The sequence below is a fragment of the Cebus imitator genome, unplaced genomic scaffold (assembly GCF_001604975.1).
Source record: "Cebus imitator isolate Cc_AM_T3 unplaced genomic scaffold, Cebus_imitator-1.0 Scaffold75, whole genome shotgun sequence".
Classification (NCBI taxonomy): Eukaryota; Metazoa; Chordata; class Mammalia; order Primates; family Cebidae; genus Cebus; species Cebus imitator.
In genome coordinates, this window is record NW_016107390.1 from 2,699,773 (window position 1) to 2,716,662 (window position 16,890).

At 49.0% G+C, this 16,890-nt stretch overlaps 1 protein-coding gene across 3 annotated transcripts in view; it reads right to left on the reverse strand.

Moving 5' to 3' along the window:
- The window catches only part of EFCAB2 (EF-hand calcium binding domain 2), a 143,465-nt gene that overhangs the window by 17,739 nt on the left and 108,836 nt on the right, over positions 1 to 16,890 (reverse strand). The gene's annotated exons all lie outside the window — the stretch shown is intronic.

Sequence of the window (16,890 nt, forward strand, 5' to 3'; positions counted from 1 at the left end):
CCAAAGTGCTGAGATTACAGGCATGAGCCACCATGCCAGGCTGAATCAACTTAATTCTGTTTTAAAAGTTAATGAAGGCATTACTCGAGTTATGCAATGGGCCAAGCATTAAAGAATAAAATGGCAGGGACTTATGGTTTGAAAGGGAAGTCAGATGAATAAATACACTACAAGATAACACACATTTAATAAAGGCATCCACATAAAAAGTACCCTGGGCTACGGGAAGACAGGGCTGACAGTACCTCTATTTAGGTGAGAAGGAGCAAGGACAGACACTGAGCTGAGGCAGGAAGTATGAGGTAGTTCAGCCCGGTGGTTACTGCCTGGGTCCCCCAGCATGGCCCTGCCACTTGCTAGCTTTGTGCCAGAGGCATTCAGTTACCCTCTCTGAGCCGTAATTTCCTTACCCGTAGAATGGAGATGATCACGCTTTTTAGATAGTCAACTCATATGCTATTATAGGGGCTACATTAAATCAACAACATATAGAAATGACTGCAGGTAGCAGGTGCTCAGTACACACACCCAGTACTATCACTTAAGCTGAACGAGAAGGGTGATGTGGAGGAAAGAGCAATGCACGCCCAGGCATGGAGGCACGAGGGTGCTTGTCTTCCTCAGGAAAGGCCTCAGAACTCCTGTGTGAGTGGAGGGAAAGTGCTCCTGGAGCAGCGCAGGGGAGGAGGTCAGAATGGCAGCCGGCTGTGGGGATTATTAAGCAGGAGGGTGATGAGACAGACACTGTCCCTCTCCTTCCACCCGCGCCCCTCTCTCGTCCTTTGCACCTTTCCATTCTAACATCCGGCTGAACTTCTACTGCCTGAGGGTTTCGTCAGCCCCCTGCCTCCAATGACTGCAGGAGGGCAATGAACAGCTACAGAACTGACACCGTTCATTGCCTGATGAGTCGGAGTATACGTAACCCAGCCCTCGCACCCCTCAGAGGCATATGTTCTCTGGGACTCCTAGAGTTGCCCGGCAACATTCAGCTCCAGCTACCCACAGTGGTAACTGGCTTGACAACACACCCTTTCTTAGCTGGCTTCCGTTCTCTACCTTCCTTCCCTACTCCCAAATACATCATCTACACCAGAATCCTCGTTTCAGAGTCTGCTTTTGACAAAACCCATAGTGAGATACAAGCCATGACCATATCATCTATTTAGAAAAATACTTCTAGAGGCAGGTGAATAATGGATTGGACTGGGTAGAGCCTAGAGGCAGAGCTAGGAGGCTATGGCAATCGTCAAGGAAGGAGGGGATGGGGGCTGGAATCATCTTGTATTGAAAGAGTAGAGAGGAAGTGATGGAACTCAGAGACGCCGAGGCAAGTCCTAGTGACTGTGGCATGTGGTCCAGTTGAGAGGGAGGAGGAATCGATTTTGCTGCATGTTGGAGCCCAGCAGAACATTCAGCCGGAGAATCTCCATGGAAGGCTGGATCAAAGGTTTGGATCTGGGAATTCTTGCGAATGGCAGCTGAGGTCATGGGGATGAATGAGGCCCCTGGGAGAGACTAAAGAAGTGGAGCTAAGGCTCAAATCCTGGAGACACTAATAGTTGAGGGAGGAAACAGAAAGAGGCCTCAGTGAGACGTAGAAGCAATAGCCAAAGAGAAAGGAGATAACCTGGAAAGAACGTCCCTTTTCATCCGAGGAAGAACGTCAGCAGGGCAGGGTCGCCAGCAAGCGTTACATGTTGCAGTGAATTCAGAAGACACGCAGGGTGGGACACAGGCTGCTGGGACTGGCAGTGGGCATGTCACTGAGGATCTCAGCAGTGTCAGCAAGTGACGGAGACAGAGGCAAGACTGTGGGAGGCTGAGAAATGGAAGAGAGGGGCGGACGAGCTCAGGGAGAGGGGAACATTTCTCAGAAAGCTTGCTGGTGGAGGGAGGGGAAAGAGACTTGGACGAGGGGGAGAGAAGTCTAAAGGAAGGGAAGGTGTTTTTTGAAAAGATGGGGTAGACGTGATGAAGGCTGTGGTCTGAAAGCAACAAACACAGGGAAGAGAAGTCATGGGAGAGCAGAAAGGGGATGGCTGGTGGCGGACAGTGGGTGAGGAGGCTGCCGAGGAGGAGGTCGGCATTCAGGAGGACCCGGGGACTTCTGAGAGTGGAGATGAGTAGGTGAGAATGGATGAAATCACAGGTGAGCGTGGAGACGATGACCGCTGTGCCTGCGCCATGCCGCTTGGAGGGAATCTGGGCTGGGCCGGGGTTTGGTGGTGGAGAGTGTCACGAACTACAGGGTAGCTCTCAAACCGGGGCTGCTTTCAGAGCCTGGGGTGGTGCATAGAGGGCCCTGAGCACCCGGAAACCGAGCGGCCTGAGAACCAGGAGAGCGCAGCGAGGAGGAGGAGCCCCTGCCAAGCCCAGGACCCCTGGGAGCCCGCGGCGGACCTGCCCCGTCAGCGCCCGCAGCCGCACCTCTGCCCCCGGAGCTCTTAGATGCCATTGGTTTCTGAAAGGGAGACTTGATGGGGTCAGAGCCCAAAGGTTTCTACGTCCTCTGCTAAGTAAGAGGCTAGGTCCTCCCGGGTTCAAGCGATTCTCCCGCCTCAGCCTCCTGCATGGGTAGAATTACAGGCGCCCGCCACCACGCTCGGCTAATTTTTGTATTTTCAGTAGAGGCAGGGTTTCGCCACGTTGGCCAGGTTGGTCTCGAACTCCCGACCTCACGTGATGCGCCCATCTCGGCCTCCCAGAGTGCTGGGATTACATGCTTGCGCCACTGCGCCCGGGCCTTCGCGTTTATTCAGGGAAGTCCGTGCCGGGTGTGGGGTGCAGTCTCACGGCGCCTGGGCCCGTTGCCCTCCCGTACCCCGCTTGGCGCTGGAAAGCCGGTTACCTGAACGCGCCGTCCCTCCTTTCCTCGGCTGGCGGCGGCGCCACTTCCGCTCTGCGCAGGCGCACGGGGCGCCGGGCCCCCCTGCTGACCGTCCCGCGCAGGCGCACGGGGTCGCCGAGCCCCACGGCTGACCGTCCCGCGCAGGCGCACGGGGTCGCCGAGCCCCACGGCTGACCGTCCCGCGCAGGCGCGGCAGGTGCACCGACCTTCTCATCACCTCCCGCCCCGCGTGGCGCTCGGCCGGCGTGGACCGAGCCTCTTCCTGCCCTTTGGGTGCGGCATCTTCACTGCCGCCTCTGCCCTCGGTTCTCACGCCTGCCCGCTCGACCTCGCCCCTGCCCCACTGCCCTCAGGACCCCACGCCTGATGCAGCCACGTGGGTGGGTGACAGCATCAGGAAACTGGAAGCGTGTCTTTGGAATGGGAGTACAACTGTTTGAAAATCGTTCTGTCTCCCTAGCTTATGAATTCTCTTTTGTTTCTTTGTTTTGTTCTGAGACGGAGTCTTGCTCCGTCGCCCAGGCTGGAGGGCAGTGGTGCGATCTCGGCTCACCGTCACCTCCGCCTCTTGGGTTCCAGCGATTCTCCCGCCTCAGCCAGCCGACTAGCTTGGATTACAGGCGCGCGTCACCACGCCTGGCTAATTTTTTGTATTTTTAGTAAAGACTGGTTTTGCCATGTTGGCCAGGCTGGGCTCGAACTCCTGATCTCAGGTGATGTGCCCGCCTCGGCCTCCCAAAGTGCTGAGATTACAGGCATGAACTACCGTGCCACGCCGCCATATCATAGGAATTCTTAATTCCTAGATCAAGAAAATCTTTAAATTATCTAGTTAATCCTGGTTATTCCTGAAGAAAATATCTCAACTTTCCACTTGGCTTACAAATCCAAATTTGTTAATAACCAATGCATATTGATGAATGAGCAAATTTAAAATGGAAGAAACACAGATATAACCAGGTGCGGGTCTGAGTCATGTCAGCATTTTTCTTATTTTTAAATATACATTATTTTAAATATATAATTTAAATATATCAAATATTGAAACATAAATGGTTGTAAATATTATTTAACATGTTTAGGGAAGAGTTATATTAGAAGTATGGAATTCATGGTGTACTGTTATCACTTACCTAAATAATTTTTCTAAATCATCTTTTTCCTTGTGACCCTATAATATATGAAACCTGTTTTATCTGTAATAGCTTCATTAAATCAAGTCCAAACACTTCACTTCCACCCACATTAAGAAAAACAGAGATTCACTGTGGCAGAAATAGCAGTGTAACTGTTAATGCAAACACCAAATCGCCAGAAACGAACAAGGTAAGAAGAATGTTACTAAGTGTGGATTTGGCTAGCACACAAGCCAAAGTGGGGCTTATACTTCTCTTAAGGGACACAGGCAATTTTAAGGCCCACCTGTGACACACACACACACTTATGAAAGTAAAATACATGTTTTTGTTTGTTTTCCAGAGACAGGGTCTTGCAAGTTGGCCAGGCTGGAGTGCAGTACTGCACCTCTAACTCCTGGGTTCAAGTGATCCTCCTGCCTCAGCCTCCTGAGCAGCTGGGACTACAGGCATGTGCCACTATGCCAACTAATTATTTTTAATTTTTGTAGAGATGGGGTCTCACTCTGTTGCCCAGGTGTCTCTCAAACTCCTGGCTTCAAGTGATCTTCCTGCCTTGACCTCCCAAAGCGTTGGGATTACAGGTGTGAGCCACAGCATCCAGCCAAAAATGCACATTATCAAGAGAAATCAAGAAATATTTCATTTGAAAAATTAAAGAAGCAAACTGCTGTGCCTTCACTGTGCAAACAGTATTTCAAAGAAGCCAAATCGTTGATGGCAGAATATTATCTTGTTTTTTTGTTGTTGTTTGCTTGGTTTTTTGAGACAGAATCTTGCTCTGTGGTCCAGGCTGGAGTGCAGTGGTGTGATCACGGCTCACTGCAACCTCCACGTCCCAGGCTCAGGTTATACTCCCACCTCAGCCCCCTAAGTAGCTGGGACTACAGGCGCGCACCACCACACCTGGCTAATTTTTCTATTTTTAGTAGATATGGGGTTTCTCCATTTGCCCAGGCTGGTCGTGAGAAAATTATCTTTAATGGAGGAATTCCATTGCATAAATGAAGAAGGAATGATAGAATCTTTTTTTAAAAAAAAATCACCATTTTGCAACTCTTACTAAAATAATGTTCATGGCAACCATTAAGTGACAGGTTGACGGAGAGCTTCATACAGTGGGGATCAGGCTGACAGCACCTAAGTCTTAGTGACAAAAAGAGACAATGCAGACATTATGTTCTCTCCTGAAGGAAGGCAATAAAAATCCACCACTTCCAATGAAGTTGATTTGCAAAAAAAGAAAAGACAAAAACAAAACTGACCCTGAGGCGACCAAGCCACTAGGTTAAAGTCGGTCTACGGGAATAGAGGGAATATTGGGACATGTTAAACGCCACGACAGAAATGCAATCAGACAGGTCCAAAATGTGGAAAATTCTCCAGGACCAAAGACCAGGCGCTTCAACAAATGAAAGACAAGAACAGAAGGGGAGGAGGGAGAGTTAAAGGTGAAAAGACACAGCAGCCAGTGGCCACACGAGGGCCTTGTTTGGATCCTGATTGGAATAAACCAACGTTAAAAGCATGTTTATGAGACAATAGTGGAAATTTGAAAATATCGTATATCAGATATTACAGAATTATTGTTAACTTTTTAAGATACGATCATGGTTTCATGGTTGTGTGGGGAAAGGGGGAGGAGGTCCTTTACCTTATCTGCTAAAGATAACATACAAGCATTTACAGATGAAATGATGTGATGTCTAGAATCAGTTTTGAAATAACCAGCAGGGGTGAGGATGGAGGTGAGGGGAACTGTGGAGGGAGAACAGGTGAAGTAAGATTGGCCATATGTTAATGTTAATGCATAATAAATACATGAGGGTCCATTGAGTCTGTTGTTTGTTTGTTTGTTTTGTTTTGTTTTTGCGACAGAGTCTTGCTCTATTGCCCAGGCCACAGTGCAGTGACATGATCTCGGCTCACTGCAGCCTCTGCCTCCAGGGTTCAAGCAATTCTCCTGCCTTAGCCTCCTGAGTAGCTGGGACCTCAGGCATGTGCCACCATGCCTGGCTAATTTTTGTATTTTTAGTAGAGTCAGAGTTTCGCCATGTTGGCCTGGCTGGTCTTGAACTCCTGACCTCAGATGATCTGCCCTCCTGGGCCTCCCAAAGTGCTGGGATTACAGGCGTGAGCCACCACACCCAGCCCATTTATCCTATTCCTTACGTGTTAAAATTTCTTAATAGAAAGTCATTTTTTAATCACCTGTGCTGGGGATCGGCGTCTTGCATAACTAGTTACACGAGACCTTAAGCTTGGCTATGCGCCATCCTCAGGCTCTTCTCCTCTGTCCTACACCCCCATCACAGCGAGCACCTCCTCTTCTTTCCGTTGTCCCAGAAAAGGAAATTTGAGCCAACCGGTCATTGTCTCTGGCTCTGCGTATTCAGTCTACAGCTTCCCTTGCCTCTTTTCACTCTGTCGTATCCCTAAGCCCACGCTCCCTCCTTAGGACCATGTTTACAGATTCTAGACCGAGAATGTGCTGTCTTCTGCCATCAGCTTCTCACCAGCTTCCAGCGGTAGGCCACTCCACAAGCAGCCACTCCTCCTCTCCCTACTTTTTCTTTAATGGATCCAGCTCCTGGTACTGGGAAGTTCTGAGCCAAGCAGTGCTCCCCAGACCTCCTTCCTTGGGTCTTCCCTCCTGACCGTCGAGGACCACCTCCGATCCTCCTCAACCTCACAAGGTGCAGTACTGAAACAACCACTGGCCTCTCTGGATGCTTACTTGTTCCTTCCCTGATGAGGAAGACATCTGATTGGATGTGTGAAGCTTTGCCTTTACCACATTTTATCACTTTCCAAAAAGTCTGGATTGGGCCTGCCTCCTGCTCTGCTTTGTATGTATTTTGTTCTACCAACAAATGAGAATTTAAGGCAAATCTGTAAGTCCTCCTGCCACTGGCATTTAAAAGTGGCTGCGTGTGGTGGCTTACACCTGTCATCCCAGAACTTTGGGAGACCGAGGCGGGTGGATTAACTGAGATCAGGAGTTCGAGACGAGACTGGCCATCATGGCAAAACCCCGTCTCTACTAAAAATACAGAAATTAGCCAGGAGTGGTGGCAAATGCCTGTAGTCCAGCTACTTGGGAGGCTGAGGCAGGAGGATTGCTTGAACCTGGGAGGTGGAGCCACCACGCCCCGCCAGGCCTTTGTTTTCAAAAAGCCTTTGCAGGAGCAAACAGCTGAATTGTCTGGAGAGAGCAGGCAGGGTCTCTGGGCCGGGAACGGGAAGGCCGTTGACAGGGCACTGCGGCCTGTGGCCTGGTGTCACGAGGGAAGGGCTGCGTGCCGACGTCAGAAGGGTGGGCAAGGCTGGTAGCTGTGCCAGTGGTTGGTGGGCAAACCGGAGGGAAGAACTCCCTCCATTCTAGGGTCTGGCTCTCACACAGCTTTCTCTCCTGTAGTCTCACTCTGGGCTTAACAAACATCACGTCAATATATTCTCTTGAACAACCTGCTGGAAAGCCCCACCTTGAGAGAATCGCTCCAGGTTTTCACTGGTTTCCTCACAGGGGTCATTCCAGTCTCCGGAGCAGTGGACTGGGAAGGAGACCGGGCTTCTCAGGCGACGACGCAGTGACTGAGCCGGTTTTGGTGTTCGCAGTTGTCATGGTCTTGGTCCATATTGTTAGACTGTAGAGGCACCACGTAAACCTCCAGATGATTGTGTGATAGGAGGTAAACTGAGGACTCCTCTTGTTTTCATTGGCCAATAAGGGATTGGAGTTCCACTTGATTTAGAAAAACTGAAATGGTGTTTCTGGGACAAGGGTGTGATGGCTGCATTCCACAGCTGGCAATCACATATTGCCCAGTAATTCTTTCCTGGTAGTTGAAATTAAGCACACCGTTTTTGTGAAGGACTTGCTTTTGTAGCCGCCACACTGGCTCAGCTGGAGCTAACGCTAATTTGTAATGCAGCCAAAAACCACGGCAGTCGGGCCCTGCCTCGACCCCAGCCTCCCTCCTCAAATAAGAATGGGCATCAGGACTGAAGATCACAAGAATTTCACACTGAGAAACCATGCGATCGTGATGGTTCACTTGCAATGTGATGAGAAGGGATAGTTTTAGATTTCACAAGCAACTAAAAAATGTGGCGCTACCATTGAGTTGCATATGGTACACACGCAGTATTTTCTAGTCTATGTGAGTCCAACATGCCTCAGGGAATCTGAAGGACCACTGAAAAGAAATAACTGAGTGATGGAGGTCCGCTAAGGGTCCTGGGGACACAGGATGGCGGACAGAAGAGGACACGGGACTGCCCTGATGGCATGTTTGCCCTGTACCGAGGTCCGCTAAGGGTCCTGGGACACCAGATGGGGTACAGAAGAGGACCCGGGACTGCCCTGATGGCATGTTTGCCCTGTATCTTTTGCTGCTCTTTCTCCTTCCCTGTCTCTAACTTTGGGCTGTCCCCAGCTTCAGCCCTCGGAGCCCTTCTCTTCCCTACTCGCCGTCCCTTCTTAGGTGACCCATCCAGCAGCACGGCTTTAAACATCTGCACACGGACCACTCCAACCCCAGGCTCCCCAGAGCTCCTGACTTACACTGACAGCCTGGATGCTCGGTTGGCTTCTCTGTGGGAACATGTCTCAAACCACACTCCTGAGCTTCCCTTCGACCTGAACGAACGGTATCTAGTTGCTTCGCCCTAAACCCTGTGATCATTCTTGAGTCTCTTCTCTACTTCCATCCAATACACTGGGAAGTCCTGTTGCTTCCACCTTCCACGCGGATCCCAAAGCCAACCACCTTTCGCTCTCCACCATTATCATCCTGGCCTGAGGCACTATCCCCCTGGTAATGTCCACTCACCGGCTCAGCACCATTCAGTGGCTCCTCTTCACACTTAGCATGGCTCCAAAGTCCTTTCCTGGCCTACAGGGCCCTCCGTCCTCATCTGCTTCTCTCTCTTCATTCAGACTGCCAAGGCCTGGGGCCTCCCTGCTGGTCCTACCAGCTGCCAAACACTTGGTGCTTGACGTTCCTCTGCGAGGAATGCTCTTTCCCACGCTCCGTTTCCTTCAGGCCACTGCTCAAGATCACCTCCTTAGAGAGGACTTCCGTGTCATTCTGGATAGGACAGTACCTGTCACTGTCCCCCTTATCCTGCTTTATAGTGTTAATCCCGACATGACGTATATTTATTGATGTGTTATCTACTGTCAACCTCACAGTCAGAATTCAAGTTCCTAATGACAGGGACTTTGTTTTGTTTACTTGAACTGTTTCTTTTCTATTTGTGATGGAATCTTGCTTTGTCGCCCAGGCTAGAGAGCAGTGCTGCGGCTTCGGCTCGCTGCAGCCTCTGTCTCCTGGGTTGAAGCAATTCTCCTGCCTCAGCCTCTCAAGCAGCTGGGACTACAGGCGCCCGCCACCATGCTCAGCTAATTTTTGCATTTTTAGTAGAGACAGGGTTTTGCCATGTTGCCCAGGCTGAGCTCAAACTCCTGACCTCAAGTGCTTCACCCGCCTCAGCCTCCCAAAGTGCTGGGATTACAGGCGTGAGCTACCACACCCAACTATTTTATTAGAACTGTTTCTAGCACAGAATATCACTAATTAAATATTTTGTTGAATGAATGAAGTTAAAATTACATGTGCACCCTTTCCATGAAGTCCCTGAGGTCACAAGTTTAGAAAAATGGATTTCCTTACTCCCAGACATCCTATAAATACCTGTACCCAACCTCGTTATATAATTGAGGATGTTTCCTACATAGAGAAAATATTTATATTCATTCATTCAGCAGATATTCACTGAACACTTTGTAATGATAGATACCGCTTACTAAGCCCTATGTGCAGGGAGCCCTTCATGCTCAGAGTAATCCTACAAGGTAGCCATGATTTCCGCCACTTCACAGATGGACAACAGAGGACACACACATCATGTGACGTTTCCCAGGTCACGTATCCTATACCTGGCACAGCTGGAATTCAGCACTCTTTTCCCTAAGCCATGCTATAAAGCTATTTCAGCATTAGCTTCAAGCCATTCACTCTAGAACATTCTCACCCACCTAGTAATGGCAGCAAAATTGCCAATGTGAGCACATAAAACATTTGCAGTTCAGCCTCTCACTTCCTCTGTGAAGTCCTCTGAGTCCACAGCAGAGCGGGCTGCTATGATTGGCCCCGATGCACTTTGCTGACATTGCTGACCAACTCTTGCTCAGCGTCTTTGTGTGTCTTACTGTCCCTCCCATCCTGGTGAAATCTCTCAAGGGCAAGGGCTATGTCTCGTATTCATTTTGGCATCTCTGGTGCCTAGCACAGTGTCTGCCACATAGTGGGAACTCAATGAATGCTGACTTGTGAGCAAATGAACTGCATGAGGAAACACTTTCACAGCCTAAGCAGCTGGCCTTTTGGTGTCCTTCTGGCTGTGACGGTCATTCTTCACTTCGTTTGCACGCTTTTTTCCCCGGTTCCTATTTTGTTGCTTGAATATTTGTGACATTTCCTGCTAAGTGCTCTGTGCAAAAGTGGCTCATTCTAATTGCCTCCTGCAAATAATATTTTTTTCTGTAAGAAATCGCATCTCTTGAATTCAGATTCTGCCTGTAATGTTGTGCTTTGTGAGCTCCATTTCAAAGCGGCCAGGGGGTTTGTTGTTTCTGTCTGAAGAAACAAATGCGAGGCTCACATCTGGCGCTTCCTGTAGCTCGCCCCACTGAACCCTTCAGCACACTGCCATGGGCCTTAAGTTCCAGTTATCAATGGAATGCAAATTTTTAAAAGATCAATGAGATACTCTTTTTGCCTATCAAACTGGCAAAATAAAAAGCAAAAATATGCTGAGAAGGGTTTATGCTGGGAACAACCTTTCTGCAGGATAGATTGAAAATACATTAGCAAGACTTAAAAATAGGTCCCCATCACTTTAAAAGTGACCCAACAGTTCTGCTTTTAGAAATGTATTCTAAGCAAACAATTAAATTAAGACTTAACTACTAGGATGTTCATCATAATTTATTATAATAGTGGAAACTGAAAAGTATTTAAATTACTGAGAATAAGGAACTAATGAAATAGCCAAGTGTGACAGCTCTAATCCCAGCACTTCAGGAAGCCCAGGCTGGGGAGGATCACTTGAGGCCAGGAGTTCGAGGCTGGAGTGAGCTATGATTGTGCCTCTGCACTCCAGCCTTGGTGACGCAGCAAGGCCTACCTCTAAAGTGATTAATTAAGGTATAGCCAAACAATTACATACTACACAGTCACTCAAAGTTATGTTTTGGGTAAGTATACACTGACATGGAAAGATTGTTCATTACGTATTAATTTAAAATAGCAGATTATATAATGGCATATATGGTCTGATCTTGTAGTGTTTTTCAACTTATGTTTTTTGGGGGGGTTTTTTTGGTGATGGAGTCTTGCTCTGTTGCCCAGGCTGGAGTGCAATGGCATGATCCTGGCTCACTGCAACCTCTGCCTCCCAGGTTCAAGCGATTCATCTGCCTCAGCTTCCCAAGTAGCTGGGATCACAGATGTGCTACCACACCTGGCTAATTTTTGTATTTTTGTAGAAACGGGGTTTCACCATGTTGCCCAGGCTGGTCTCAAACTCCTGACCTTCAGTGAACCGCCTACCTTGGCTGCCCAAGGTGCTGGGATTACAGGCATGAGTCACTGTGCTTGACCTGATTTTTTTTTTTTAAGAAAAATAACAGTTTCTTCAAATGATTACGAGTGTTTTCTCCACTAGAAGAGGTAAATAATTCCTGCTGCTCTAAAGGGACTATGACTGATAGCAAATTTTTTAAAAAATAGAACAAAGAAAAAAAGAAACCTCTTAAAGCCTCCTATTTTCATATTCTAGAAATAAACTTAACACCTTATAGTTAACAGCTATGACAGCAAACCTCGGGTATCACCCCACAGTAGGCTGGGCGGGTGCACACTCTCCCCAGTTCATTTTGTTATGTACCCACGTCCCACACTCTGTCCACACCCAGGCAGCAGGTCTCCATCCCTGCCCCACCCTCTCTCTTTTTCTCTCTCCCTCTCTGCCCACCTGGCTTTCTGTAAATAATAATTTCTGTCATCGCTTACAGCTTTATAAACATTTTCACTTTTATTATTTTATTTAATCTTCACACCAGCCCTGAAAACCGTTTTATCCACTTTACAAATTAAGACGCAGAAGCTCAGCAATATTTTTTTATTTTTTTGAGCCAAGGTCTCTCTCTGTCACCCAGGCTGAGTGCAGTGGCGCAATCATGGCTCACGGCAGCCTTGACCTCCAGGGAAGCTCAGCAATATTAAATGTCTGGGCCAATCATGTAATCAGTATGTGGCAAAGCCTAACTCCAAATCCCACACTTTCATTCGATATCAGAGCCCCAGGTAGTGGTTTTCACACACAAGCATGCATAAGGCTCCCGAGAATGTGAAAAATTAAGTGTCCTGGGCCCTACCTCCAGAGATTCTGTTTTAGGGGTCTGGAATGGTGCACCCCTCCATTTCTAACATCCTCCTTCCAGGGGCTCCTGAAGCAGGTGACTGGCAGCCACATGTTCAGAAACACGCCTGGCTCGGCAGCGGGCATATGCGACCGTGAGGCTCTCTGTCTATTTAAGTGGCCCAGGACGGTAACATAGTGATACTCATCTTCCAGGAACTGCCGGTATAAGCAGGGAACTTTCTCATATGGAAGGATTTAGAAAAGGGAAAGGAAGGAAGACAGGAAGGTAGGAGAGAAAGATCTAAACACGGTCCGTCCCACAGAAAATCCTCCTGCCCTGAGCTCACAGTCATAAGCCCAGCGAGCCTGCTATGGTGGACCCTCTTTTTTGCGTCTCTTAGGCGTTTGGCACTTAGACACTGGCTGACTGCAAAGGGGACTCTCAGGTGGGAGAAGGACTAGAGCTGGGCTGTTTTGCAGACAGAGGTGCACAGGGGGTGAACGAAGGATCCAGAGTGAGTCACACATAAAGCCGGGACCAGAGTGCAAGACCACCAGACCCTCAGGCCTGAAGTCATGCACCTTCACCAGCAGTGTGAGCACAGAGGTGGCTTTCCACGGGGCCCGGTGGAGCTGGCAGACTCTGCAGAGGCCACGAGGCATGAGGGTAAGCAAACGTCCTGCACAAGAGACCAAGCACTCTCCCAGTCAAGAAATGCCATGGTGATTTAAATCGGATGCTGAAGGCAAGGTCGGTGAGCTGAAGGGGCAAGATACACATTGCTATGGTTTGGGTGTAAAGAAAAGTGTTCCCTTTGCAAACAAGGTACATTTATTCTGCAACTCAGGAGATAAAATGAGATTTCTGTGGGAAGCCTCTGTTACGCTTTCTGGTGGCTTTAAAAGAAACAGACGCATTTGTGCTAAAGATAAAAGTTAATTGCATCCCGTAAAGCCAACACTATGATACTAAACAGAGAAGATTCCCTTGAGACAAGATGTGAAGTTTAACATCAGTCAGAACGTTTGACAGACTCCTCTGAGGTGGGACCTGGGGAGGTACGCAGTTGTGAGGCACCCTTCCCCTACCGCCTTCCGTGCACGAGTCTCTTTGGAGAGAGAATATGGTGTCATCCCCTGACTGTCAAGAGATTAGGGTTCATTCACCAGACTGCAGTTCTTTAACGGCTTACAGGATTTAACTCAGGGCTGTCTTGTATGCTCCAAACAAGTTGGTGCCTGTGTTTACGCATCAGGCGCTAGCACGTGCTTTACCGCTGCATGTCCGTGCTGGCCCCCGCTGCCGAATGATACGCCCCTGGGTATGTGTCCACCTCAAAGGTTAGTTCCTATCTCGGCCACCCTCCTTCCCAGCCACAAAGCATTGCCTATCACAAACAGCCTGTCTGCTGGTGCTCTGAGGGTCACCACACTCCTTTGCTCCCCCGCCTCCGCCCCGTCCTGGGGACATGTGGCTCATTCTCATCTCTGGCTGGTGATTCTGACATGCACGGCCAAGCAGGAGGCACATCAGTTCTCCACCTGGATTTTACCTTATCCTGGGAAAAAAATTATCTTGGGAAACTGGAGAAGGAAGAAATGCCTTCCACTGTTACCATTGCTAGAATCATCTGTCAGAAAGCCCTCTATAAGTGACGATTCCGCGCCATCACTTTCACTCACTATTTTTTGAATGGGATGACCACACATTAATCATCTACACTGGAACATTTCTAAAAGTAACAAGGAGACCAATTAATAATTACACTGGGACGGGTGTAGTCTGGGACTACCCCGGGCAAAGCAGCACATGTGGTCATCCTCTTATCCAGGCCATGAGTAGAACAAAGAAGACGCACAGGGCAGAGTCCCAGATGACCCCAGCTGACAAAAGACGTAAACAGAAATAAGCTTTATTCTTGTCAACCCCTGACATGTGGGAGTTTTGGTATCAGAATATAACCTAGAAAAAGCTGATCTAGCCCCTTACTGTTGTGTCACTTCTCGATTGCCACCCCTGCAAAATGAGGGCAACGTACTAGCGACTATACCGAGGGGTGGATGTGAGGATTAAATGAGTTCATGTGGGTGAAGCCCTCAGGACAGTGGCTGCAACACAGAACAGTCAACGAATATGAGCCACTCTTACTACTTATTCATATAATAAATAGGAGAAAAAGCTGGGCATGGTGGCTCACGCCTGTAATCCCAGCACTTTGGGAGGCTGAGGCGGGTGGATCATGATGAGGTCAGGAGTTCAAGACCAGCCTGACCAACATGGAGAAACCCTGTTTCTACTAAAAATACAAAATTAGCCAGGCATGGCAGCACATCCCTGTAATCCCAGCTACTCCGGAGGCTGAGGCAGGAGAATCACTTGAACCCAGGAGGTGGAGGTTGCAGGGAGCCAAGATTGCGCCATTGCACTCCAGCCTGGGCTGTAGGAGTGAAACTTTGTCTCAAATAAATAAATAAACAGGAGAAGAAAATAAACACCCTAAGAACAGAGTGAAGCGAAATTTCCAGGGAAGCATGTTATCTCTCAGGAATGGTAGGAACAACCACCTGTTGCTACCACAGCTGCCATCTGCCCTTTCAGAGACCCGGAGCCTCTAAGCCCTCCCTCCGTTAGCCCACTCCGCCTGCCTGGGTCTTTCCTGACACGCTGGCCCCACAGACCCCACCAGAACTGCTTTCTCGCAGATTCCTCAGCTCCCTTGGCCTTTGGTTCCTTCCACCTCACCCACATGACAAAACCTTAACCCTGAAGCCCTACGACGATCTACCTTTTTTCTTCTTTGCTCTCGAGCACAAAATCTTCCAGGGTTTCTTGAAAATCCTTACATGGGCTCTTTCTCAACTCTTTCTCCCATTTCCCACAAGAGATACTCCACAATTCCACCATTCTCTTCAAGCCCTAGAACCTACTACCTTCCTCTCAGAAGACAACAGGGGCCGTGAAGTGGGGCCCACAGGCGTGGGTTCACTGTTCCTTCCTAAGTCCCTTCATTGCTCCGGAAGCCGGCCCTCCCGCCTTCTCCGTGTCTTCTCCCTCCCTGGGGCTCTCAGCTCTTGGACTGTGAGTGAACGTGCCCACACCCTCCTATCTTCCAAAATCGCTCGCTCAGCTGCTGTCTGTTTCCTTCTCTTCACTGCGGAGTAACTTGTCCTCTGGCCTTCTCACAGCCATTCCTTCCTCAACCCACTCAACTCTACACCCTGCTGCTCCCCAACCTCTGCTCTGGGAGAGGTCCTCAGTGAACCCTCACTGCGGACCCCCATGGATGCTTTTTCCCTCTTTAACTGACCTCTCCTCTCCACTGCAGCTGACATGGCCACGGCCGCCTCCTTGCGAGTCTCTCGAGCTTGGCATCCACGATGCTTCTTTCCAGCTTCCCCTCTGCCCAAGCTTCCCCTTCCCCGTCCCTTTTGCAGGCCCCTCTTCCTCTGCCTTCTTTTAAATGCTGATATTCCCCATGGTCTCATTCTAGCCTCGCTTCTCTTTGCCTCTCAAGGGATTAATTACTACTTAACATGCTGAGAGTTCCAAAATCCAGGTCTCAGCCAGGTCTCCCTTCTATATCCAGCTGATTATCGAATGTCACCCTTTGGGTGTCCCCGGATGTCTGCACCCAAACTCATCATTTTGCTTACCGACGCCCCACTCAGATTTCTTATCCGAACGAATGGCACTTTTACCCATCGTCTGTCTGAGCCAGAAACCTGGGATTCATGCTCGACTGTTCCCAGTCTATCCCTCCCACAAACCAAATAGCCTACAAGCTGGTCTCACTTCCAGGTGTGACCCATCAAGTATATTTTTCATGCCGCTTACAAATGATCTTTCTCTGTGATCTTCAGAATAAAGTCCAAATTCTAACGCTGAAACTTAACACCTACCCCGATATTCTTAACGATACGGCTCCCGTTTGCCACTCCAGTTTCACCCTCATCATGACCCCCAAATCTCCTACATTCCACACTACTGAGCTGCTTTCAATTCCCAGTGGGTTCCATGTTTCATGACACCCCTAGGGTTTTTGTACTTGCTGCTCACCTGCTGGTACGCCCTACGCCCTGCCGCCCACTTACTGAACTACTCGTGTTAAAGTCACGTGTTTCCCATCCTTGTAAGCCTTCTCTACACACTGGCACCCCTCATCCCCCAGAAAGCTCCCCCCTGCACGGCTGAGTAGCTGCCTCTCTTCTGCATTTCCACAGTACTCTGAAGGAGCCCCTATCTGAAATTGGCTGCTGCCTGACTTGCAGGTTTCCCTCACTAAACTGTGACCTGGATTAGTTAGGGACTCTGGTTCCTAGCACATTATCTAATGACACTCATTCAATGCTTCAAGAACGAATGAACAGTGATAAACAATCTCTTGGGTAGCAGCTGCCTCTTCTAGGGGCAAGACTACATGCCTGAGGAAGGCTCACAGCAACGTTAAATGTTTACATATAATGAAAAAG